This window comes from Cryptomeria japonica, chromosome 10, assembly GCF_030272615.1.
Source record: "Cryptomeria japonica chromosome 10, Sugi_1.0, whole genome shotgun sequence".
In the NCBI taxonomy this organism is placed as follows: Eukaryota; Viridiplantae; Streptophyta; class Pinopsida; order Cupressales; family Cupressaceae; genus Cryptomeria; species Cryptomeria japonica.
The window spans coordinates 29,584,732-29,610,779 of record NC_081414.1 but is presented as its reverse complement, the minus strand read 5'-3'; positions in this window follow the sequence as shown (position 1 = coordinate 29,610,779).

Sequence of the window (26,048 nt, the reverse complement as noted above, 5' to 3'; positions counted from 1 at the left end):
GAAAACATTCAAACCCCCCCCATTAAAGGATATCCCAGACATCATTGTTCTTTTTCCAGTTAGAGCAAGAGGTGGGTTCAAATCTTTTCTTATTACCTCCCATTTTTTCAGCACTTTCCTTGAAGTTCCTTCTCTCAGCTTGATATCCTCTCCTTTGGTTTCTGTGGTTGCCTTGTAAGAACGCCCAGAATCCATGCCAGATAATTATGATAAGACACCTATATAAATGCTCATTAGCTTCGAAGTAACCCTGCATCAAAAAAGGTGGATGATGCATTAGAAATAATGATTAAAAGTACCATGTTGCCTAGCCTGGCTCTAGTCCATATTAAGTAGGGATTTCATTTCACTTTCAATATCACTTTCACCATGACTAGTAATGATGTCTTTTGATTCGCAAGCCAGGTTGGCAGCCCAATCAGCACAGGAATTGGCCTCCCTATACACGTGTAAAAACACACATTTCAAATTCTTCGCTGATTTTCCTAGTTGCTTTAATAGCATTACTAATAGACCATGAAGGCAGGAATTTCATATTTAAACAATTGATTATGTTCAATGAGTCTCCTTCACACCAAATTTTAGTGCATTTAGCTTCCTTAGCAAGGATCATCCCATGGTAAGCCGCTATCGCTTCAGCAACATGATTTGTCTGATTTCCTATGGGAATACTTTTTATGATTTTGCAGTTCCCCCATTTGTCCCTAAGTACCACTCCACATCCTGCAACACCTGGGTTACCCTTTGAGGCACCATCAAAATTAATTTTCATTCATCCTTTGGGTGGACTGATCCATATCACACCCTCTCTAGGGTTGATCTGAGAATGACCATGACCCTTTAATCTCCACTTTTTGTAGATAAATTGATCATCCTTATCTTGGGGATTGTCAATGCCTCCTGTGATATTCATATTTTCCACTATATTTCTTTTCATCTTCTCAAACACAATTTTTGCCTTAGAAACCTTTTCTCTGAAAATTATGTCATTTCTCTCTTTCCATATACCCCAACACATATGAGGAATGGAAATTTTCCATAATAAATTTGTGGTTTTATTCTTTGAAGGATGATGCCAAGAGTTGAAAACCTCCTGAATCGACTCAAGGAAACCCCAACTGATTTTGAAGTGGTCCAGACAGCTTCCCCAAAGATCAGCAAAGAAAGGGCAATGAAAGAGCATATGATGAATGGTCTCCTCCTTCTGCTTACAGAGAATACAAACACTGGGCATACTAATACATCTTTTTCTGATATTCTCAATAGTTAGAATTTTATCTTGTAGGGCTATCCAGAAAAAAATGTTAATCTTAGGGGTGAGGCCTTTCACCCATGCCTTAGCCCAGCATGGGCTTTCCATGTTGGAGAACTGTTGATGATACAAAGAAGCCATAGTGAAATTACCACTAGCAGTGAGTTTCCAAATTAATTGGTCTTCCTCTTCAATCCTTACCATAGAGTTCATAACTTTGTTCAATCTGCTCAAGGACTGATCCACCTAAGATAAATCCTTCCACTGTCCATCTTCCCAGTAATCATCCACCTTAGATCCAAATATTTCCTTGCATTGGTTCTGAAATCTACTCCACTCAAGGTCTTCATTCAAAGGAGAATCTAGTAGCCAAGAATCTTCCCAGAATTGGATAAGATTCCCTTTCCCCATTTTCCATTTTGCATCTTTGAAAATTAAGTTTCTAGTTCTAGAAACATTTTTCCAGATATTGGACCCAATTGGGACATTATCCGCTTTAAGGAAGCTTTGAAGGGTCAGATATTGACTTTTATATTTTTTTGTCCCATATTAGTTTCCATTCTCCTTGATTTTTATACCCTCTCCAAATCTACTTGGCCATAAGGAACTCATTTATGTCTCTTATTCTTCTAAGACCCAATCCTCCCTTTCTTATAGGCTTGCAAACCTTCTCCCATGCAATCAAATTCATTCTCTTCTTCTCCTCAACCCCAATCCATAAAAAAGGTTCTTTGAATCTTTTCGATAGCCTCTGCATACTTGGAAGGAATTCTAAAGAGACTAATGGCATAGAGAGGGATACTTTGCAGAGTGGATTTCAACAATTGAACCTTACCAACTTGGCTAAGAAGAACCCCCTTCCAGCCAACTAGCTTCTTATAATTTGTCCACCAAGGTTCCCCAAAAAGAATCAGGTGGATCATGGCATAAGGGTAGCCCTAAGTAAGAGGTTGGAAGATTTCCAACTTGACAACCCAGGATATTACTAATTTTAGTCCTCCTTCTCTCTGGGGTATTGATAAAATACACAAAGCTTTTAGACCAGTTAATAAGTTGTCCAGTAGCAACACCATAGCTATCGAGAGCCTTCTTTAAACTTCTAGAATCCTTCACTATAGCTTTCCCCATTATTATAGAACCATCAACAAACTACTGATGGGAACATATTCGATCCACAAAAGATGGATTCAAACCACAGAACTCCCTTTTCTCAACCAGCTTCCCAATACATCTCCCCAGACACTGCCAAAATAATAAAGATAACCGGGGATAGAGGATCCCCTTGCCTAAGGCCTCTAGAGGCTTTAAAGAAAGGAGAAGGAAATCCATTCATTAAAACAGAGAAAGAAGCCGAAGAGACTAATTTCCTGATAAGACTAATAAGTCTAGAGCTGAAGCCAAAAGCAGAGAGAACATTCATCATAAAATCTCAATCCACTCTGTCATAGGCTTTAGAGAGGTCTAGCTTCAGAAAAAAACCTTCTTTTTTAGAGAAAGATAAATAGTGGATATTTTCATGGATAGTGATGATCGAATCCAAAATTTGTCTACCTGGGACAAAACCACTTTGCTGAGGCAAAATGATAGAGGGAAACAACTTTAGGATTCTAGAGGTCAGAACCTTGGAAATTATCTTATAAAGAGAGTTGCATAGACTTATAGGTCTAAAGAGATCCATGGTGTTAGCCCCCATCTTCTTGGGGATAAGAGCAATAAAAGTACCATTAACTTCTTTCAGAAATTTTCTGGCACCAAAGAACTCTTTCACAGCTCTGGACACATCATCTCCAATAATATGCCAATACTTTTGTAGTCACATAAATCTGTCTAGTTTAATTAAATGAATATTTGCTATTTATTTGATTAAAAATCCACTAGCCATTAGTTAAATTAATATTTAATTAATTCGTCTTCAAACATTATCCTATTAATTAAATAAATTATTCAATTTATTTTAATTAATTCATTATACCAAATTCACAATCAATTAAATGAATAAATTCTATTTATTTAATTAAATCTCCCTTTTCCTCTTTTAAATAAAATAAATAAAACATTTATTTAAATCATTTATACCCCCACTTGCATTTTCCTACAAATGCAACTTGCACACATTTATTGAAATAAATTAATTTTATTTTAAATAAAATCCTATTTTCTCTCACCCACCATCTCCCACTTGCCCTTCCTAAATTCTTCTAGAACCTATCTAATCCTAATCAATTAACCTAATCCATCCGCTAATTATTGTTACATTCCTAAGCAACTTGAAGTCACTTCTCAAAGACTTCAAAGTCTTTGAAAAGCATTTAATGTTTTGTGTGTTCAACAATCTAACCTCTAAAGTCTTCCAAAACCACTAATGGCTCTTACATGACCATTAATGGCTCTTACATAACCATTTATGGTTAATTCAATTTGCACTCATGTGTCTCCTCAAGCATTTATTGCTTTGACCATGGTTATCTCTTTTACCTTTGCAGAAGACTTTATCCATTGGATAAAGGCTTTATTCTTTGAATAAAGGATTTATTCACTCAACCCAACCTTGACTTTAACTCCCAAGTTAACCTTCAGGTCATGTCAAGCATTTAATGCTTATTCCCTCTCCTCTCAACCTATCTCACATTGACACTTATCATCCTGGGATTGGGTTGAAAGCCCTCACATGGATTGAATATCATTCAATCCTGACCCTTGTTGAGATTACTCAATCTCAACCATCCATTGCTCCATTTTACCTATAAATAGAGCTCACATTCCTCATTTTCAAATCCTCAAGCATTTAGCATTCATAGTCATAATCCTAAAAACTTGTATGCATCTAAGTTATAGAGAATTTTAGAGAGCATTTAGCATAAACCACTAATATCTTGTTATTTTGGCCTAAAATAAATCATTTTAGCATCATAGCATCTAATATTAGCTTTTATTCACATTTGCATAGCATTTTAGAGTAAACATTTCAATCTTGAACCTCCATAAGCATCCATAGTGCAAAAAGCTGTTGAGAGCTACACTAGTTTGGAACTTGGAGAGGAGAGGAACAAAGGAGAAGGAGCTAAGAGCATGCTAGGAGGCATTTGGATGTGTCTCATTATATTTACTTTCCTAGTTAAATATTCTTTCATGTTTTTGGTGTCTCTTTTGATATGCCTGCTTAGATTAGTTTTTGGTTGATTAACATTAACTGTTTCTTATTTTTTTGTGTGTTATTCCACCACAGGTTCTAGTCTAACCTTCCCTCGTTTCGCAGAGCATCAACTTTTGAAAGAAAAACATGGGAAAACCATCCGGGCTTGGGGCCTTGTTGCGTTCAAAGGAGTTGACGACAATCAGAATTTCATCATGGGAAGGGATAGCAGTCAATTGAGCATTCTGGTCATCCCCTAAAATTGGACAAATAGTTGATAAGGGATATGATTTGCAATTCAAGAATGGAAAAGGTAAGATCTTGAGTAGCTCCGGAATTGAGATTGCATCAATTACAAAGACTAAAGGTAATATCTTTCACTTGAATGTTGGTGGTAAAAGTTGTTTGATTGATTAGGTTGATGAAAGTTGGTTATGGCATGGAAGGATGTGTCATGTAAATTTTGATTACATGATTAAGATAAGTTCCACTCAAGCAGTGAGAGATCTTTCTAATTTGGTAAAGCTTACTACTTCCGTATGTAAGGAATGTCAATTATGGAAGCAGACAAGAGTTACTTTAAAAAGAAAACAATATACTTCTAATGGAATATTGGATCTTTGTGCATATTGATTTGTGTGGTCCTTCTAGAGTGAGAAGATGGTAGGGTGATAGGTATTTCATGTTGCTGATTGATGACTATTCAAGGATGACGTGGGTTACTTTATTAAGGGAGAAGTTTGAAGCTTTGGAGAAGTTCAAGATTTTCAAAGCTATGGTTGAGACAAAGACTGGACTAAAGATGAAGTGTTTGAGATCTAACAGAGGTGGTGAATTTACCTCTGGTGAGTTTAATTCTTTTTGTGAAGAGCATGAGGTGAAGAGACAATTATCTACTCTCTGGACCCCTCAGCAGAATGGTGTTGTGGAGAGGAAGAACATGACAATTCAGGAAGCTACTAGGACAATGATGATTGAAGGAAATGTTCCGCATATATATTGGAGAGAAGTTATGAGTACTGTAGTATACACTTTCAACCAAGTGCATATCAAAGGTGATACCGGTAAGACTCCTTATGAGTTATGGTTTGGTCATGTTCGTATAGCTAGATATTTTAGAATTTTTCAAAGTAAATGCTATATCAAAAGAGATGAAGATTTAGGAAAGTTTGATGCTATAAGTGATGAAGGAATATTTCTTGGTTATTCTACTAAGAGCAAGGCCTACCAGTGTTATAATAAGAGATTGAGAAAGATAGTTGAGAGTGCTAATGTGAAAGTTGATGAAGGAAATGAGTATTAGCCTAGATGCTTCAGATATAATTTAGATGGTCAGATTGTTAGTTCAGATAAAGGAAAGAAAGTGTAGACCCAAAATCAAGTTCAGATTGCTCTGAAAAAGCCTCAGAATGAATGAGAAGGTACAAGTGCTAGTGTAGAACAAAGAGCTCAAGAGTTTGAAAATCAGGAAAATCTTAAGACTCCTAGGTATATAAGGTTAAATCATTCAGATAATCAGATAAAAGGTGATAAGAATAGAGGTGTGACGACTAGGAGAAGAGTAAGAATAGAGGTGTGATGAATAGGAGAAGAGTTGTTGAACAATATTGATTTATTTCTAAGATCGAACCTAAAAATGTTGATGAAGCATGCAAAGATGAAAATTGGGTTAAAGCTATGAAAAAGGAATTGAATCAGATTGAAAAGAATAATACATAGATTCTTGTTCCCAGACCTAAGGATAAAAATGTAATTGGACATAAATGGGTGTTTTGGAATAAGTTGAATGAAAAAGGTGAAGTTGTTAGGAATGAAGCAAAACTTGTTTGTAAGGGTTATTATCAAATGGAAGGTATTGATTTTGAGGAGACTTTTGCTCCAGAAACTAGAACTGAAGTTGTTGGATTATTTCTTGCTTATGTTGCTTACAAAGATTTCAAAGTGTATTAGATGGATGTCATGTCTGCCTTTCTTAATGGAGAGTTGGAAGAAGAAGTTTGTATTGAGCAACCAAACAGATTTCAGTTGACAGATCATAAAGATATGGTTTGCAGATTGAAGATAACATTGTATGGATTGAAGCAAGCCCTAAGAGGTTGGTATGTCAGATTGGATAAATATTTGATGAATCCTGAATTCAATAAAGACACTATTGATTATAATATATACTTCGAGATTGATAATGATAACATCTTAATTTTTGAAGTTTTTGTTGATGATATTATTTTTGGTGGAAATGATGGTTTGTGCAAGAAGTTTGTTGATGATATGCAAAATGAGTTTGCAATGTCTATGATTGGTGAGATAAAAATATTTTTGGGATTGCAAATTACTCAGTTGGATAAAGGTATTTTTATATCTCAATCTAAGTATGTGAAGGAATTGTTGAAGAAGTTTGGTTTAGATGATTCAAAGCCCGGTGGTACACCTATGGTGACCGGATGTAAGTTGACAAAAGATTATGACTCTCTGAAAGCAAATCAGACTAGATACATATCTATGATTGGTGGTTTGTTGTATATGACTCAGACTAGACCTGATATTATGAATGTTGTGTGTCTTGTTGCTAGATTTCAATCTAATACTAAGGAATCTCATGTTGTTGTTGTTAAAAGAATTTTTCAGATATTTGAAAGAGACTGTTGATTATGGTTTGTGGTATCCTAGAGATGATGACTTTACGTTGAGTGTTTTTACTAATGTTGATTGGGTAGGTGATGTTGATGACATAAAGAGTACTAGTGGTGGTGCATTTTTTCTTGGGCAAGAGATTGGTTTTATGGATGAGTAAGAAGCAGAATGATATTTCTTTATCTACTGCAGAAGCTGAATACATTGTTGCCGTTAGCAACTGTACTCAAGTGATTTGGATGAAGAAGATGCTGAAGGATATAAGAGTTGTTTTTTATGAGTCTACTGCTATATATTGTAATAATATAAGTGTTATCAATATTTCTAAGAATCTGGTACTACATTCTAAAACTAAACATATATCAATCAAGTTTCATTTCCTGAGAGAGAAGGTGAATGAGAAGGAAGTTAGATTGGAGTATGTATCTACAAAGGAATGAATTGTAGATATCTTCACGAAGCCTTTGCCTAAGGATACTTTTGAGCATCTCAGAGAGAAGCTAGGGGTGATTGCCCCTCTTGATGAGGACTAAGATGTGTGTGTGTGAAAAGTGGATCGTATCTGTATTTGGAAATACACAACACTTCAATAAATCATTAAATGCATGGTTAGTAAATCAATCAACAATGAATAATAAACCATCACAAAGTGACCTATTACCTTCTAGTAGATGTGAGTTTAGTCTTGCTCTCAAATTTATATATGCAATACTAGTGACTAGACAACACCTAAACGAATGATTTAATCTATATGAGTACAGAATTGAGCTAAATGGATGCAATATTAAGCCAGATAGATGCAGGATATGCAAGATTAATGGATATTGGGCTAACATGATTAAGCTATGAATGAATATTAAGCTAAATGATTTAACAAATATGGAATAACTAAAATGCAAATATTCTCAATATGAAATCTTAATGAACCTAGAGCAAAAACAAGATGATAATAATATATTCTCCAGGATCCTTGATTAGGAGATGAGAGCCTGAATTTATAGAAAATTCAGAAAGAAACCAACGACTGAGATCAAATGATGATGAGTGATCAAGATTTTCCTAGAAGAAGCACAATCCAGGTGAATTTATGTGATTGGTTGCTTTTCTCAGTTTTAAAGGAAATTGAACTAAAATTAAGATAAAATCAGAAAAAACAGATTTATTCTCTATTTTATTCAATTTTGAGATTTAATTGTTTTTTTGAGATTTTTTTAATTTTTTAATTTGATTTTCAAGATTATCTCCATTTGATTTCTTTTGTCAAATTTTAATTCTTTTTTTCCAATTAATTCCCTTTTTTAATGATTTAATGGCAAATTGATTTATTTAATTAAATATGCTAGGATGTTTAATAAAATAAATAGGATAAATGTTTAAAAATGATTTACTTGAAATGATCAATTAATTAAATAATTATTTAATTAATTTAGAGTGATTAATTTGCCATGTGACATTTGATGATTTAAGAAATTAATTGTGTGCTCAAGATTAATTTTAATTGCCTTTGGTTAGGACCTTGGTGATGAAATAGAGATTAGGGGGCCTATGGTTTAGATGACAATTTTTAGGGTATTATATTTGCCCCTCTTTGAATTAATGTGCGAGCAACGCGTTGGTTCAAAGAATAATTGATATCAAATAGAAATCAATTTTGAACTTGATGGATCACAAATCGATGAAGAGTGAGATGTTCAACTTGATTTGAAGCGATGAAACTGAACAAAGTTACTTAAAGCGACACCGATCCTGAACTTGATTGAACAAGGACCGACAAAGAGCGAGATACCGTTCTTGAACTTGATTGATCAAGAAACAGGCATCGATCTAGAACTTGATTGAACTAGATTGAGCGAGAGATGCAACTGATTCTGAACTTGATTGAACAAGAATCGACTGAGCAAAGCGATAAAACCGATTCCGAGCTTGACTGAACAAAGAACCAATTAGCAAGAGAAAATATCCAGCTTGATTTGATGTGATGGAAACTAAACATCGATTTTGAAGATTGATTCAGACAAGGACAAAGATTGATATGCTCCTAGAGATAGCTTTACTTGACATCGAAGAATCTCAACTTGATATGACGCGATTTAGTTAAGATGCCCCTAGTAACGAGGTTTAATTGATTTTCTTTGTTTGAAAAGAATTTTGCTCGACTTTTGATGATGATGATCACTGAAAAGATGATGAGGTCATGAGTATGCCCTCTTGGGAGAGAAATTGAAAGATAGCGAGGGTACGATGATTTTAGGCAATTTTTGAGCGATGATGAGTTGTTTGAGCACGAAGATTGATGTTGAAGTGTAAAATCAGAGTTGATTGCAGAATGAAATTGACATTTAGAATTGAGCGCAAAATGATTCAAAAATTGACTCGAGGACGAAAGTGCTATGTGTTCAACGTCGTGAAATTTTGACTAGATAATTGACGTTAGTTTTGATTTTGATTCCAAAAATGGACTCAGGACAGTCGATTTAGCTTAGGGTACAAGTTTTACATCCATCAGAGCAAGTTGAAAATTAGGGTTTTTGCTATATAAGGGGTTCAATGTGTCATTTTCAATTCATTGTTACCTCTCAAAGTTTGAAATTTGAAAAACCCTCTGCGAAGAAAAATGACCATTCTGATGTAGGAGCATTGATTCGAGCGCCAAAGACGTCATAATCGACTGCAGAACTACGGCCCAATGGTAAGTGGTCAATCTTTAGCATGTGCATTGTGTAAATTTTGATTTTTTTGTTGATTTTTTTTGCATTTTATTGTCATTTGAAGTCGTTTGCATCGTTTTGTCGTGCGGTTGAACATCGTTTCTCGTACGACAAACTGTCCTCCCTTTGTTTTGTCGTATGGTCACATAGGGTTTGTCATCTGGTTTTGTCCCATGAGTCATACGAGAGTGTGCTTGAGTGACCATTGTATCGTGTGACAGGATATGTTTTGTCGTATGGACATGTTTGCTCATGAGGTGTGTAATATTTACTCGTACGAGTTTCTTCTTGTCTGTAGAAACTCGTATGAAAAACAACAAGCATTTTTTAGAGTCTAAACAACAATTTTTAATTTTGTATATTTGGATTCGCAAGCATGTTTAACATATTTTAGCGCAAGTTGGATCACATGCTGACAATTTGTATGTTTGATTTTATAGATTCGGTTGCCGGATATTCAGTTTCAGTGTGTATTTCCACTGACAATGAGGTTAGTCCGTGGGTTATTAGATTTAGAGAGAGCACATATTGATTTGTGTGGATTCAGATACCTTCTACAGATGCCTAATAGCCGTGTGAATCACAGGATGTTGACTGCGTTAGTTAAGCATTTTCATTCAGAGCATAATACTTTCCATTTACTGGTTGGAGAGATGACCATTACGCCATAGGACATATATAGGATTTTGAGGATTTTGTTTGCTGGAGACAAGGTTGATTATGATTCTACTCAGTGACCAGGTGTTTTAGCATTGAGATAGATATTTCATGATGAGACTATTCTTGAGCGTGCCATTACGTGGGATGATTTGATGAGTAGATATGGTGAGCAGTACCCTTTGGCATGCATTTTAGTAGGTATTATCAGTTGTTTTGTTATGCCTGATAGAGGCCAACAAGGTTTTCTTTGTGGTTGGGCTAGAATTCTTGAGAGGTTGTTGACTCATCTTGTGAGATTAGGGTGGGGATCATGCTTGCTTGCCCATATGTATCATGAGATGCACGAGATTGTGTATCGGGAGGGGAAGAGCATGGCAACATGTGTGTTAGTGCTATAGATATGGGCATGGGAGCACATCCTAGTATGTAGGCCTATAGTAGATAATTCTAGAGAGGCGCACTAGCCTATTGTTTATTGTTATTCAGGTTATGTTACTCAGCCCCATCTAGGCAAGACAAACTATTGGAGGAGGCAGTTGGATAATTTGATTGCCATAGTATGGAGACCATATAGAGGTCTAGAGTTGTGGGATGATTAGAGAGATTAGAGGAAGGAAATGTTCATGACTCGACCTCTCATTGGAAGATTGGTGTCTATCATTGAGTGGATTGTAGTATCTAGGGTGATGAGGCAGTATGGGAGATCGCAGGGTATATCCTAGGAGTTCACAGCCTATGCCCGATATGGAGAGGAGGAGAGATGAGGATGGGCACTAAGACTATCATATGCATTGAGCATGTAGAAGCTAGTGGGTTTACAACCACATAGATGGGATTACTTAGAGGATGTAGCAGTAGGATACCAGCTGGAGCTAGACAGCGATAGAGAGGGGAGGGTGGATCTTTAGGAGCTATTGGGGTGGAGGCTTGCAGTGCTAGGGAAGTAGAGGGTGGAGGTGAGGAGGAGAGCGTAGCTCCTAGGCAGGTTAGGAAACAAAGAGATGAGCAGGGGGTACTAGAGATAGTACAGTCCTTGAGATCGAGGTTGACAAGTTTGTAGTCACAGTTGATAGTGGTGCAGACGTAGCTTACAGAGTGAGACCGACAACTTGCAAAGGTCAGAGAAAAGAATGATTCTCTTCAGCGAGAGGTTTTGCATCAGATGATTCATGCATCCTATTATGTTACAACTTATAGTGTAGTGGTCCCAGTAGCACAACAGGTTGTTCTTTTTTCTCAGTATATGGCTTGATCTGAGGGAGCTAGGGCACCCAAATAGGATGTTGGTCAGAAGGCACCACCTCCTCCACCTGGCGATGAGGGAGAGGCAGAGAGCTAGATTTGTTATATCTCCTAGATTTTGTTATATACCCCAGTTTTGTAGCCTATACGATTCTTGCTCCGATGAGACATTGTATTTGACAATTGATATCAATTGTACTCTGAGACATTTGAGATTATGATGATATATACGATCTCTTGATTTGATTTCATCGTACTTGTGTTGATTGATTATGAGATGTCTTTCTATATGCTTTATTCTATATGTATGCATATCTTTTCAGTATGGATGAATGTAATGCAGATGAATATGAATGTTTTTTTTTGTTTCTTTTTCATATGCAAATGAATGATGAAAATGAGTAACTAGTAATGCCAATGTTTATTTTTTATGTAATAATATGAATGTAAATAAGTATAGGAAATGTATGGATCTATATAAGATGCTTATGTATGCAGCTAACATCTCAATACACAAGTACTTGATCGAAGAAACGATGATGAAAAAGAGACCACTTAGTTGAGAAATGACAATTGCTTCATAATATAATTCAAAAGATAAAGAGATCATTGTTATCATGCCAAAATCATTTTAAATGCATAAAATTTAGAATGAATGCAACCTAAACCCAGTCACTGGATTTGGTATGCTTAATTTTCATCACTGCATGCTTTACAAACACAACAGGCAAAATAGAGTTCTTTTCTTTTCATATGCAATATTAATTATCTTGTCCATAATGACCCTTTTTTCGTTCATATCCTTGGATAGATTACGCATGCATATGGATTGCACATTAAATAAATTCCCTCAAATAGACAAAGAAATGACTCCAACCTCCTTGTAGCATATAAATAATCGAAGTCGAGGTATGTGTGGAAATTTCACCTTGATGTGAAGGCACTTATCATAGATACCCAGTTGATTAGATGTTCCCAAATCATTGGAATCATTCTTACAAGCAGAAAACAAAGAAAAGTATTATGCCCCCAATCCTTGCTCCTCTTAGTCAATATAGACGTCCTCGAGTTACTCAGAGGGAATAATAATTGAAAACCAATGTAAAAGACAACAAACCAAGGAAATTTCATGCATATCTCAAACAATTTAGTAATTATTTTCAGTAGTCTTGTTTTGCTTGTTTACTCAGTGATAAAACTCTTTAGTAGTTAGGAGACAAGTGACTAGCTCAGAGTGGATGACCTGGTACTACCGACAAAAAGATAACTTGGTTTAACTTCTTAGGACATGGAAATTGATCAGTCGATTTACCTAAGACTAGGACATTGATCGAATTCAAGCCATGAGGGTTCCAAAAGAACCAAGATGTCACAAAAGCGACTAAAAGATATGTACAAGCTAAATAAAAGATGCATGAAAGTGGGAATGAAAATGGGTAATGTCAAATTTGCATTGATAGATGGAGAGATGGAGTACAAGAGGTGCCTGTTTACCAGGATTTCACCTCCTTGGCAAAGATCCTTTTATATATATATTTTTTTTCAGGATATTTTAGGATTTTTAGGATTTTTTCAAGACATTTTAGCTATATAGGTTGCTGGAGCAGAGAATATTAAGTGAAGAATTTCTTCAAGTGGATGGTGTTGATCGGTTCACGGAGCTATTCTCCTTTCGATGTTGAGAGTTTATAAGCATGAGAGCCAAAGACTGCGGTAACGATGTAGGGACCCAGCCAGTTGGGTTCAAACTTCCCTTTATTGACTCAAAATTGTTGATTTTTAGGATTTTCTTCTCAAAACAAGGTCACCAACTTGAAATTCTCTTTTTCGAACTTTCTTATTATAACCTCTAGACATTCTCTTTTGATACACTCTCAAATGATCAAACACCAACTGTCGACGTTCATCCAACAACTCGAGTTCTTGCAATCTAGATATTATGTAGTCTTCATCAGTAACAAGACCTTTCAAAGAAACTCTCAAAGATGGTATTTCCACCTCCATAGGTAAGACTGCTTTGGACCCATACACCAAAGAAAAAGGTGTAGTCCCTGTAGGTGTTCTGATACTTGTTCTATAAGCCCATAGTGTAGGATGAGCTGAAGATGCCAATCCTTTCCAGATTTGTTTACTATTTTGTGTAAGATAGTCAGCAAATTTTTGTTAGATGCTTCAACTTGTCCATTACCTTGAGGGTAGTATATGGATGACCAGTGCTGTTTGATTTTGAATTTTTCAGAGAGCTCATCTAGATATTTGTTTTTGAATTTCCCTCCATTGTCAGTCACAATGGAAGAAGGTATCCCATACCTGCAGATGATATAGTTAAGGATGAACAAAGCTACTTGTTTACCAATTTCTTTGATTAGTGGAACCGCTTCTACCCACTCAGTGAAGTACTCAATGGTACTTATAATAAACTTGTGTCTGTTAGATGATGCAGAATATATTTGGCCAATGAGGTCAAACACCCATTGTTGAAAAGGCCAATGTGTGATGAAAAATATTAGATCCCTTGCTGGAGCATGTATGAGATTCTAATGTAGCTGACGCTTCTCACAAGTTTTAGCAAATTTTATAGCATATTTCTTCATATCTGGCCAGTACTAGCCAACCCTTAGTAGTTTTTTAGCTAAAGTTATACCGTTTGAATGAGATCCTCACATACCTTCATGGACTTAAGATAATGCACGTTGGGACTCTTCAGTTTCTAGACGCCTAAGAAAAGTACTATCAAAACCTCACCTAAATAGATCATTAGTGATAATGACATATCGTGAAGCATTTCGGATTAGGTTCCTTTTCTCATTACAGGTAAGATTAGTAGGGATAATTTGGTCATGCAAGTAAGAGTAAATGTGGTTGTAGCGAGATGAGTCATGTCCAATAATAGAACATACCATCTGGGACTCAGGAGAATCATAGGCAAGATAATGTAACTCTTCCACCAAGAATTCAAAGTGGAAGTTAGATTCTTGTAGTTGTGGCATAGATGCCAAGGTAGCCATAGTGTCTGCTACTTTGTTTGTTGATATGGGAATCTGTTGAAATGATACAAAGGTAAAGTATTTCTTGAGTTCATCAACCATTCTCTTATAAGGCATCAGTTTCTCATCTCGAGTCTGATATATATCATTGATTTGGTTGATGATTAGTTGAGAGTCTCCATAGATGTGTAATTCAACAACCTTATATTTGATAGCCAGCTTGATCCCATTTACCAAAGCTTCATACTCTGCAATATTGTTTATGCAAGGAAAGATAATCTTATAAGCCTTTGGGATTGAATATCTTTGAGGAGTAATAAAAAGTATTCCAACATCAGAACCATGTTGAGTGAAAGACCCATCAAAGAACATTTTCCATGATTGCTGAGTAAGGTGCATGATGGATTCGTCCAGAAATTTTATGTGCAAAGGTTGATTGTCTTCAAGCAGAGCCTCAACAAGTTGATCTGCAATGACCTGCCCTTTGATAGCTTTGTGTTTTATATATTCAATATCAAATTCTATAAAAAACATGACCCATTTAGCCAATCTTCCTATAAGTGTTGCTTTGTTGAGAATGTATTTGAGTGGATCAATCTTAGCCACCAACTTGATAGAATGTGCTAACATGTAGTGTCTTAATTTCTGTGATGCAAAGACTAATTCCAAACAAGCTTTTTCTATTATAGTATAGTTCATCTCATAGGACACCAAGGTCTTGTTGATATAATATATAGCTCTTTCCTTTTTATTCTCATTTTGTTTTGCCAGGAGTGCCCCCAGTGATGTATCTGTAGCTGATATGTAGAGAATCAATGGTTGACCTTGAATTGGTGGCATCAATATAGGTTGATTAGAAAGATAATCCTTGATTTGTTTTATATGTTGTTCACAATATTCATCCCAATTGTATTTGACTCCTTTCCATAAAGCCTTTGTGAATGGTTGAGCTTTATTTGCTAGCTGAGAAATAAAACATCTTATTGATTGGAGGCGTCCTAGTAAACTTCTCATTTGACATATTATTTGGAGGTGACATTTCCATGATAGCCTTAACCTTTTCTGGATCTACTTCAATTCCTTTTGCTGAAACAATATATCCTAGGAGCTTACTAGATGTAACTCCAAATGCACATTTCTTAGGATTTAATCTAAGTTTGAATTTTTCCATTCTATCTAATATTGGACCTAGTTTTGATAGATGTGTTGATCTTTTCATAGACTTAACTAGAGGGTCGTCGACATAATCCTCCATGTTTTTGTGCATCATGTCATGAAAAATTGTTGTTACAGCTCTTTGATAAGTAGCACCCACGTTCTATAAACCAAAGGGCATTACATTCCAACAGAAGCTCCCCCATGCACAGGTGAATGTTGTTTTCTCTTGATCCTCAAGTGCAATTTTGATCTGATTGTATCCTGAAAAACCATCTATTAAACAGTACATTTCATAGCCACCAGTCATGTCCACGATCATGTCTATATTAAGAAGTGGAAAATCATCCTTCGGATAGGCTTTATTTAAATATTTGAAATCAGTGCAAACGTGGATTGATTTGTCAGGTTTAGAAATAGGTACAATATTAGATATCCATTCGGCATAATAAATTTCTCTGATGAATCCAACTTTTAGCAATTTTTCTAGCTCAGCGTTAACAAGTAATACAACATGAGGATGCATTTTTTGGAGTTTTTGCTTAACAGGTTTAACTTCGGGAGTGATAGAGAGATTATGCATTATGAGGTTAAGATCCAGACCCGACATATTAGCATATGTCCATGCAAAACTGATCTTCTTTTCCGTGAAGAAATCAACAAATTCTTTTAATTCTTCAGTTGACAAGGATTGAGCTACATGTATGGCGTGTTGAGCTTCTTCTGTTCCATTGTTTATTGGTTGTGTAAGTTCAATTGGCACCGATGATCGCTCTTGACATTGATTAGGAAAAATGTCAAATATCTCACCTTCAGACACCTCAGAGAGGTTTTCACTGTAAGGTATGTTCTTTATTTTTACTATTTTTTATTCTGACACCGCTACAGTGTGGTTATCACCATTGGATCTCTTATTTTTCTTTTTTTGATTTTTGTGACTAAGATACTTGACACTTGTTACTGTCATGTTCTCACTTTGTTCACTGGTGGAAGAGTCCATTGGTTCAACTACATTAAGATATCAGGCTAATGTATAGTCATTGGAAAAGGTAGGTATATTCAAAAGTTGGTCTTGAAGAGTATAGTCAATCAGTTTAGGATGTGCCAAGGATAAATTTTTAATAGGTTCAAGGTAGTTCACGATATTATCATCATAACTTCAGACCGATAAGTCGAGTCCCAGAAGACTACCTTGCGTAAGTGTCTCGAGACCAGGAAGAGTTACAACACGATTATCGAAGTGCACGTTAATATTTAGGGGACCTAACCCAACATACCTACCACTAGCACCATCCTCTACTTCAGACTGGACTACATATCATGGTTTGACAATAACAGGGTCAACAGGCAGAATCTCAACATTCATGACAGAGTAGTCATAGTTTGATGTTGAATAGGTATTGTCATAAATAGAGTTTATGCCAGAGTGATCAGAGTCATAAGATGAAGTTTCTGACTCTTCTTCAAGTGATTTAGTAAAAGTATGTATAGTATCAATATCTACATCTTTGATGCCGCAAGTTCCTTCATGATTTGGTTCATTGATCACTTGTTTTTGACATACCTGTTGACATAACCTTGATGGATCTGTTAGTCTCTGTCATCTTTTCCATTTAGCTCCCTCTGGACTAACGACTGGCTCTACTTCTGTAGCCTCCAATTCTTCTTTTGTAGTTCCATACACGATTTGTTCTATCTCATTAGAGGGAGATATAGGAGGTGAAGAATTTACTTGTGCTCTTTCTTCTTTCAGTTGTTGTTCATAGTCTTCTTATCTTTTTAGTCCAATTTCTTCTATTTCCTTTTGTAGCTTTAAGCGTATTATCTCTTGTGCTTCATCTATGATGTCACTAGATTCTTCGGGAGTTTCTTCAGTAGATGTATCTGAGAGAGGATCCAAACCCCATTCATACTCATTCGAGTCAGTTTCTGAATCATCTATTTGCTTTCTACCTGTATATGTGACCGAAATGTTCAGTGGTGCAAACAACTCTTTAATTCCTTTGATTTGTTCTCTCATGTCTTCTGGGATTTCTACTCCTTCTAGTGTTATTGCTGATACAATTGGAACTTGATTACCAGTTGCTTCTTCTCTCTTAATTGCCAATTCTTCTTGTTCATTTTCTTACTCTTCCTGAGTTTGCTGAGTATTGATTTCCTGTGATGTTGAAGGTAGTATCTTTTTCCTCCACTTAGGCTGATGATGAGAAATATGTTTATGATCTGATGACTTTCTTAGATTGTATCCAAGTCCAGCTTTATCATTTGTAGACTTAGTTTGTAGCTGAATAGGTTCAATAATACCTTCTTGATGCTTTCCTAGAGGACCAGTACTTGAATATCCCATGTGGTGAATAATCTTATAGCCTGGACCATATTGTGTAGGGGAAATTTTACAGTGTTGTATTTCTTTGTTTTTACTATCTTCTTTGAAAACCCATTTGAGAACAACATCCTCTTCTTTTTCATCTGCAAGGGAAGTAGAGGACTGTACAAAAATACCATCATAAATGACATTTGGAGTTGAAGTTTGTGGCTTCATAGCCTCTGATGGTTGTCCAGACTGTCTTGGTGATGGAGGAAGAGACAGAGACATTAGTGAAAGTATAGGTTCTATTTTGTATCCATCCATGCCACTATCTATGATTTTCAATTTCTTTTCTAAATCTTTCATCAAAGTTGCTGAACTTTTAGCTGTAGAGATTGCTTTGTTATGAGGAACAAAAGTATCAATACTTTGCATTAATGCATTATAGGTATAGCTTATATCAATAGGAATACTGACTTCAACTTCATTATAAGGAAATTTCAAGCACTGGTGATATGTAGATGGTACTGCTTTCATTTCGTGAATCCATGGCCTACCCAATAAGATGTCGTATGAAAGACCTGAAGGTCAAGCACCTGAAAGATAACATCTCTTTCCAAAGGTCCTACCCTGATCGGTAATAGTACTAGACCTTTAGAGATTCTTTCTTCTTCATCATAAGCTTTGATTGTTATTTTCTTTGTTGGATCAATGATATTTTCAGAAAAGCCCAGCTGTGTCAGTAGATTGTAGGTACAAATATTCAACCCAATGCCTCCATCTTTCAAAACACGTTTGACTTGGTGTTTATGGATCATAGCTTCGATGTGTAATGGTTGGTTATGTGGGTGATTCAACGAGTTGTCATCTTCTTCAGAGAAAGTGTGGTAATGAGGTGAAGTCAGGTGACCCATCATAGATTGAAGCTGATCTACATCTAAATCTTTGGGGACATTAGTAGTGAGTAAAGCTTTGTCAAGGATCTCTCTATGAGCAGAAGAGATCTTAAGCAGTTCAAAAATGGAGATTTGAGCATTAGTTCTTTTCAATTGTTCGATAATGCTATAACCAGGAGAGGATGATGAAGCCAACTGCTTAGGTTTAGCCATGATTGTATCTGGTTATCTGTTTGAAGAATTCGGTAGGTTTGATGTTGTTTGAGCAGGAGTTGAGGAACTAGCTCCTTGGAGAGTAACCTTCTTTTGAGCGCGGGTCACAACATGTGTAGTTTGTGCTTGATTTTGTTTATCTTTGATTATGATCAGATTGCAATACTCAGATTGGGAAGATTCAATCATGTTGATCACATTGTCATTGTTAGTGTAGGTGTAATTGACTTTGGTGTGTGTGTGAAAAGTGGACTTGTATTTGTATCTGGAATACACAACACTTCAATAAATCATTAGATGCATGGTTAGTAAATCACTCGACAATGAATAATAAACCATCACAAAGTGACCTATTGCCTTCTAGTAGATGCGAGTTTAGTCTTTCTCTCAGATTTTATATGCAATACCAGTGACTAGACGACATCTAAACGAAGGCTTTTTAATCTATATGATCATGAATTTGAGCTAAATGAGTGTAAGATTAATCTAGATATGCATGATTTAAGCTAGATATGCATGATTAATCTCACATGATTTAAGCAATATTAAGCTAGATGATTTGACTAAGGATGCAATAACTAACGTGTAATATCTTAATGCAAAATCTTAATGAACCTAGAGCAAAAACAACATAATAACAATATATTCTCCAAGATCCTTGAATGAGAGATGAGAGCTTGAATTTATGGAAAATTCAAAAAGAAACCAACGGCTGAGATCAAATGATGATGAGTGGTCAAGATTTTCAAGAGGAAGCACAATCCAATTGATGTGATTGGCTACTTTTCTCAGTTTTGAAGGAAATTGAACTAAAATTAAGATAAAATCAGAAAAAACTAATTTATTCTTTATTTCATTCAATTTTGATATTTAAATGTTTTCATTGCTTTCTTTGAGATTTTTCTTCAATTTTTAATTTGATTTTCAAGATTATCTCCAACTGATTTCTTTTCTCAAATTTTAATTCTTTTTTCCAATTAATTTCTTTTTTGATGATTTAATGGCAAATTGATTTATTTAATTAAGCATGCTAGGATATTTAATTAAATAAATAGGATATTTGATTAAAATGATTTACTTGGAATGATCAATTAATTAAATAAATAGGATATTTGATTAAAATGATTTACTTGGAATGATCAATTAATTAAATAAATATTTAATTAATATCGGTTGATTAATTTGCCATGTGACATTAGTGATTTAAGAAATTAATTATGTGCTCAAGATTAATTTTAATTGCCTTTGGTTAGGACCTTGGTGACGTTGTCGAGATTAGAGGCCCATGGTTTAGATGACCATTTTTAGGGTATTAGATTTGGCACCTCCCTTGGATTTTGAGGAATTGCCTTGTTCATAAGCAGGTAAGGGATCTTTAAAAGCTTTGTGATCAGCATTAGTTGTGTGATTTCCAACAACAATTTTTACAGCATCGATGAGGTCTTGAATCTCATGTTTGAGCTTCATGTAGTTGTTTGTTGTATGACCCTTGTTTCGATGATATTCACAGTATTCGTTTTCCCTTCACCATTTGGGTTTAACTTCTGGATCATATGGTCTAGAGTTGTCTGGCAATGTTATCAAATCATTTGCCAATAAAATTTTAAAAGCCGATTCATATGATTCTTCCAGAGGACTGAAATCAAGTTTAGGCTTTGAAAGCCAAGGTTTCTCTTTAAAGCACTCTTTTGATTTTTTTGGAGGATTTTCTGTTGCAATTTCAGTTGCTTTGAGTGCTTGTGTGCCGCTAGCCAGATTAACTATCGTGGGTTTTGATTTTGCTTTAATAGTTTCTACCACTCCATCATTAACAATGTTTTTGTTGTTATCTTTGTCGTATTTCCAATATTTGTTCTTTTATTTGGAACTAGAACCTTGTTGTGTTTCTTTCCAAAGTGATATACCTCCTTTCTTTATAAGCACATCTTCCATTCTAAGGGAACTATAAACCATTTTATTGAATGAAGGGTACACTTGCATTTAGATACTGCATTTCAATTTAGGGATCAGGTTATTGACAAAGATATCCATCTTCTCAGAATCTGGAATAGGTCGTGAATATCTAGAGAACATCTTTCTCCAATTTTGAAGAAAAGTGAGAAAAGGCTCTCCTGTTTTCTGTTTGGTATTGAAAAGCTCAATCATAGTGACTGGATGACGAATTTTATAGGAGTGTTGTTGTAGAAACAATTCGATTAATTCCTCAAAAGTTTTAATTCCCATAGGTAGGCTTGAAAACCATTCGATAGCGTGTCCTCCTAAACTCCTCGGGAAAAGGCACATGAGATATATTTGTCCGTGCATGAACTCCTTACATAAAGCACTAAATTCTCTGACATGGTCTTGAGGATCTGTATTACTGTCATATTTGTCAAACTTAGGAATCTCCACTCTTTAAGGAAATGGAGGCATGTAAAGGTTTTTGTCAAATGGAAATGAGCATATCGTGTCCAGAGAATATTGCTTTGATGATTTATCCTTGTTTTTCATTTATGTGATTTCAGTATGTAATGCTTGTAATTGTTTGTTTACCAATGCTAAAGGTGTCTCTTCCTCTTTAGTGTAAGGGTTTCAATTTTATAATCAATAGGAATTTTAGCACCTTGTTTTTCTAGCTCCAGAAAATAATATTCTTTTTCTCTAGCCATGATGATCTTCATCATTTTTTGGAAATGTTTATCCTTTAGACAACTATTTATAACAGCTTCTGCAGGTTTAGAGGCTTTAGAATCACTCGATGAGGAATCACTATCATTAGCATGGGTGTTGAGGTTGTCATAAGTATTGTGTTTAGTAGCTTGTCTTTCTTGCCTTTCTCCAGACATGGTGGGAGATAAGGGCTGATAAAAAATTGGTAAATTTGATGATGAAGGTTTATTAGAGACGGGGTCTTCTACAAAGAATGGATTATCTTTTGATGAAAAGGATGGTCCTTTACCTTTGTCAGCTTTCTTGTGAGAACTTCTAGTTTGAACAAGCATTTATGACTGATATGACTGAGAGCTAGATGTGATGCAGAAGTCAAGATCAAATTGAAGCTAGTTGTTCGTTTTAACGTAGTGATTGAGAGAAGTAACTAAGATTCAGTCTTGTTTCAGGAAAGATTTATCCTGTATAAGACGTTATCTAAGCAACTTAGTTTGATTTGAGAGAAGTGACTAAGACTCAATCTGGTTTCAAGAACAATCTATCTTGTATAAGACATGGTCTAAGTGACTTAAGTTTGATAAGTAGTTAATTGAACTAGCTGAAAGATGATCAACAAAATCATGCAACACAACGACAGGGGTACACTATCAAGATTGCTTATGCTCAGAATTATGATGACTAGTTTTGGGTTTGTTGTAGATTGATTAGGAAAGTGTGACTATTCTGGATTGACAAAATCAGAAATTCGTACGACAGAGTTTTATGACCTAGACGATAATTTAATAGCTCACAGACGATAGAGACAGTTTCTCATACGAGTTGCTTCCTAAACTTGCACGATAGTTTAGTGGCCTCTAGACGACAATCTATTGAGTATGATAGTTATTCATATGACAATATGATAAGGTCCAGATGACAATTCTGCAGACTCGTACAACAATATGATAAGGTCCAAACGACAATTATGCAGACTCGTACGACAATTTTAATAGAGCTAAACAACAAACTGATAGGATCAATGAAGACTCGTACGACAATATGTATGTGGCCAGACAACAATTCAGTAGACTCGTACGACAGAGGACTGGATAGAGATGAGATTCTGACACAGACAGATTTTTGACGATTGATAGAGATAAGTTTTTGGACACGGGCACAATTTTGATCACTGAGTTGTTGATGTTTTTGATTTGTTTTCTCCAGTTTCAATATTTCAGTTTTAGTTTCAGGGATGAAAACATAGTAAACATGCAAGATGTATAATGACTTCAAACACAACACTCTAACCTTACGGAAGTTGGCTTAGAGAAGAAAAACTTTGTTTGCAAACTTAGGTACACACCCAAGGGTAAGTGCACAAAGATGGTGGTCAAAAAGGGGGGTATAAGTGGACACTTTCTTTTTTTCTTCTTCTGAAATTGGATGAACCTGAACTTGGAAGAAAAATTTGAAAGTCATCCACTTAAGATATGAAGATAATCAAAGAACAAATATTGTAGTACTCTGAATCTAGTTTCCAAACTACTAAACTTTTTCAAAATTGGATAAGATTAAGGGGATCAAATTCTTCGCACACGAAAAACTAACCCTGATTTTTTCTGAAAAACATAACATAATGTCTGACGTGCACATCAAAAAAGTCATAGTTAGATTTAGTATTTTGACAAATCCTTTGGCAGAAAGATAGTTAATAGTGAACACTAGAAGATGTGTATTGTTTTGTAATTTTTTGTTGAGTATTTTTTTTTAATGATTTTTCCATTCGAGCACATCTTGAAAATTAGGTACCTGTTCGTGCGCAAAGCATAAGTTGCACTAAACAAATCGAAAATACAATTAAATTTTTTTTTTTGTAAAGAATCAAGTGCACTACAATAATATATAAAGTTTTTTAAATTTGGATAAGTATATCAAAATTTATTCAAAAAATGGTGCACCTATGTCTGTGAGAACTATGGAGACACTGGCAAAAGAAATTAAATAATAATGTTATTGTTGTTCAAATTGAAAAAAAATTATATGGTTAGAAAGCTCAGAAGATGGGTGAAAATATGGTGGCAATTTTAGAAATACCCACTTGATGAAGTGTAAACCTAATGATGACAAAGTTGATAAAATAAAACACGTAAAAAATGAGAGAAATGGAGGGAAATCGATCTTCCAAACTGTAGCTTTGTCATCCAGGCCTATTTCCAAGCCTAAACAGTCAAAAGCGCGTATGGGGTACTACAAGTTTAAAAAGTGCGTACGGGGTACTTATGGTGTAAGCATCACATATGCGCTTGTTTTCCTATAAACAGCGCATACCCGCTTTTTTTTACTATAAACAATGTGTACACGCTATTGTATAATATGATATTCTATACATAATATGTGTATATACATATAATATATGTAATATATAATGTGTATAATATGATATTGTATATAGAATATGTGTATATACATATAATATAATTAACATACATATACACATGTAAGTGTATTGTCTCCCCCTCTCAAATGCATACAAGGTGCCTCTCTCTCTCTCTCTCTCTCTCTCTCTCCCTTCCTCCATACCCCATCCCTTTTTCTCTTCTTCTCTCCCTCCCTCCCTCCATACCCCACTGCAACCGTGTCTGCACTTCTATAGAAGTAAGTGAATTTATTTCTTGTCTGCAACTTGCTCTTTGATTTTTATAATGTATGCTCTCCTAAGAAAATTGATTGATGGATTTGTGTGTGTTTATTGAATAGGAAGAATAGGGTTTTAAATTGAACCATGGGTGTAATACTGTGACAAACAAGGAAACTTGCAGCAATATTCTTCTTGAATGTGTTTTTAATGAGCTGAGCATATGTGAATAATAGTGTCAACAAAGCAACATGATGAGTCAGAGTACCTGCAATATGTTTTTCAAAAGGAAACAATAGGTAGGAAGAGAAAGAGGGAGAGTAACACAGATGATGTCCTATAGAATGATAGCGGTGGGTATGTGAGAGTTCCCATGTTGTTACACAATGCCTGTCACCTAAAGAAATTAAAGTTTGTTGTATGCATGGTAGTGGTAGTATATGATGATCATCACTTGTCAAACAGCTTGGAACGGTACATACCCATGAAAGAAATCAAGTGTGTAATTCCTATAGTCATAATTGAGATTAGTCTTATAACCTTGCAAATTTAATAACATCATATGTTTTAGAACTTAGGTAGTAGTCTTAGGGTTAGGTCAAGGTCTTACACTTGCTTTTTAGCAAAGTCTCGTTGTTTGTTCACTTGGAGTCTCGTTGTATGATGTTCTACTCATAACTTTAAATTTAATATATCATTTTATTAGCCCACCATATGACCCCTTAGGTGTCATTAGAGGTCGTATTGTTTCCTAAGAGGTCATGTGGTGTCTTGTGACCCCTTAAGACCCCTCGAGAAACCAATGACCCATAACAACACCATATGGTGTTCTAAAGGGTCCTATGGTGTTCTATGACCCCTTAGGACACCATTCGGTGTCGCTATAGGTCCTATGGTGTGCTATAGGGATAATATAGTGTCATATAGTGTCATATTGTGTCCCAGATTCGATATCTCTTCCTCTCCCTCTGTCCCCCCTCCTTCTCTCTCCCTATCTCCCTCTCCCTCTCTCTCCCCTTCTCCCTTCCTCCATACCCCATCACTCTCTCTCTTGCTCTCTCCCCTTCTCCCTTCATCCATACCCCATCCCTCTTTCTCTTCTTCTCTCCCTCCCTCTTTATCTTCTTTTGTAATTCCTATAGTCACAATTGAGATCAATCATATGGTGTCCCGTGTCCTTTCTCTCTCCCTCTCCCTCCTTCCCTCCCCCCTCTTCTCTCCCTCCCTCTCTCTAACTTCCCTCCCCCCCTCTCTCTCTCCCTCTCTCTCCCTCTCCCTCCCTCTCCCTCTCTCTCTCCCTCTCCCCTCTCTATCCCTCTCCCTCCTTCCCTCCCCCCTCTTCTCTCTCTCTCTCTCTCTCTCTCTCTCTCTCTCTCTCTCTCTCTCTCTCTCTCTCTCTCTCTCTCTCTCTCTCTCTCTCTCTCTCTCTTCCTCCATACCCCTTCTTCTCTCCCATCCCCCTCTCTCTCTCCCTCTCCCTCCTTCCCTCTCTCCCCCTCTCTCCCCCCTTCTCTCTCTCTCTCTCTCTCTCTCTCTCTCTCTCTCTCTCTCTCTCTCTCTCTCTCTCTCTCTCTCTCTCTCTCTCTCTCTCTTCCTCCAT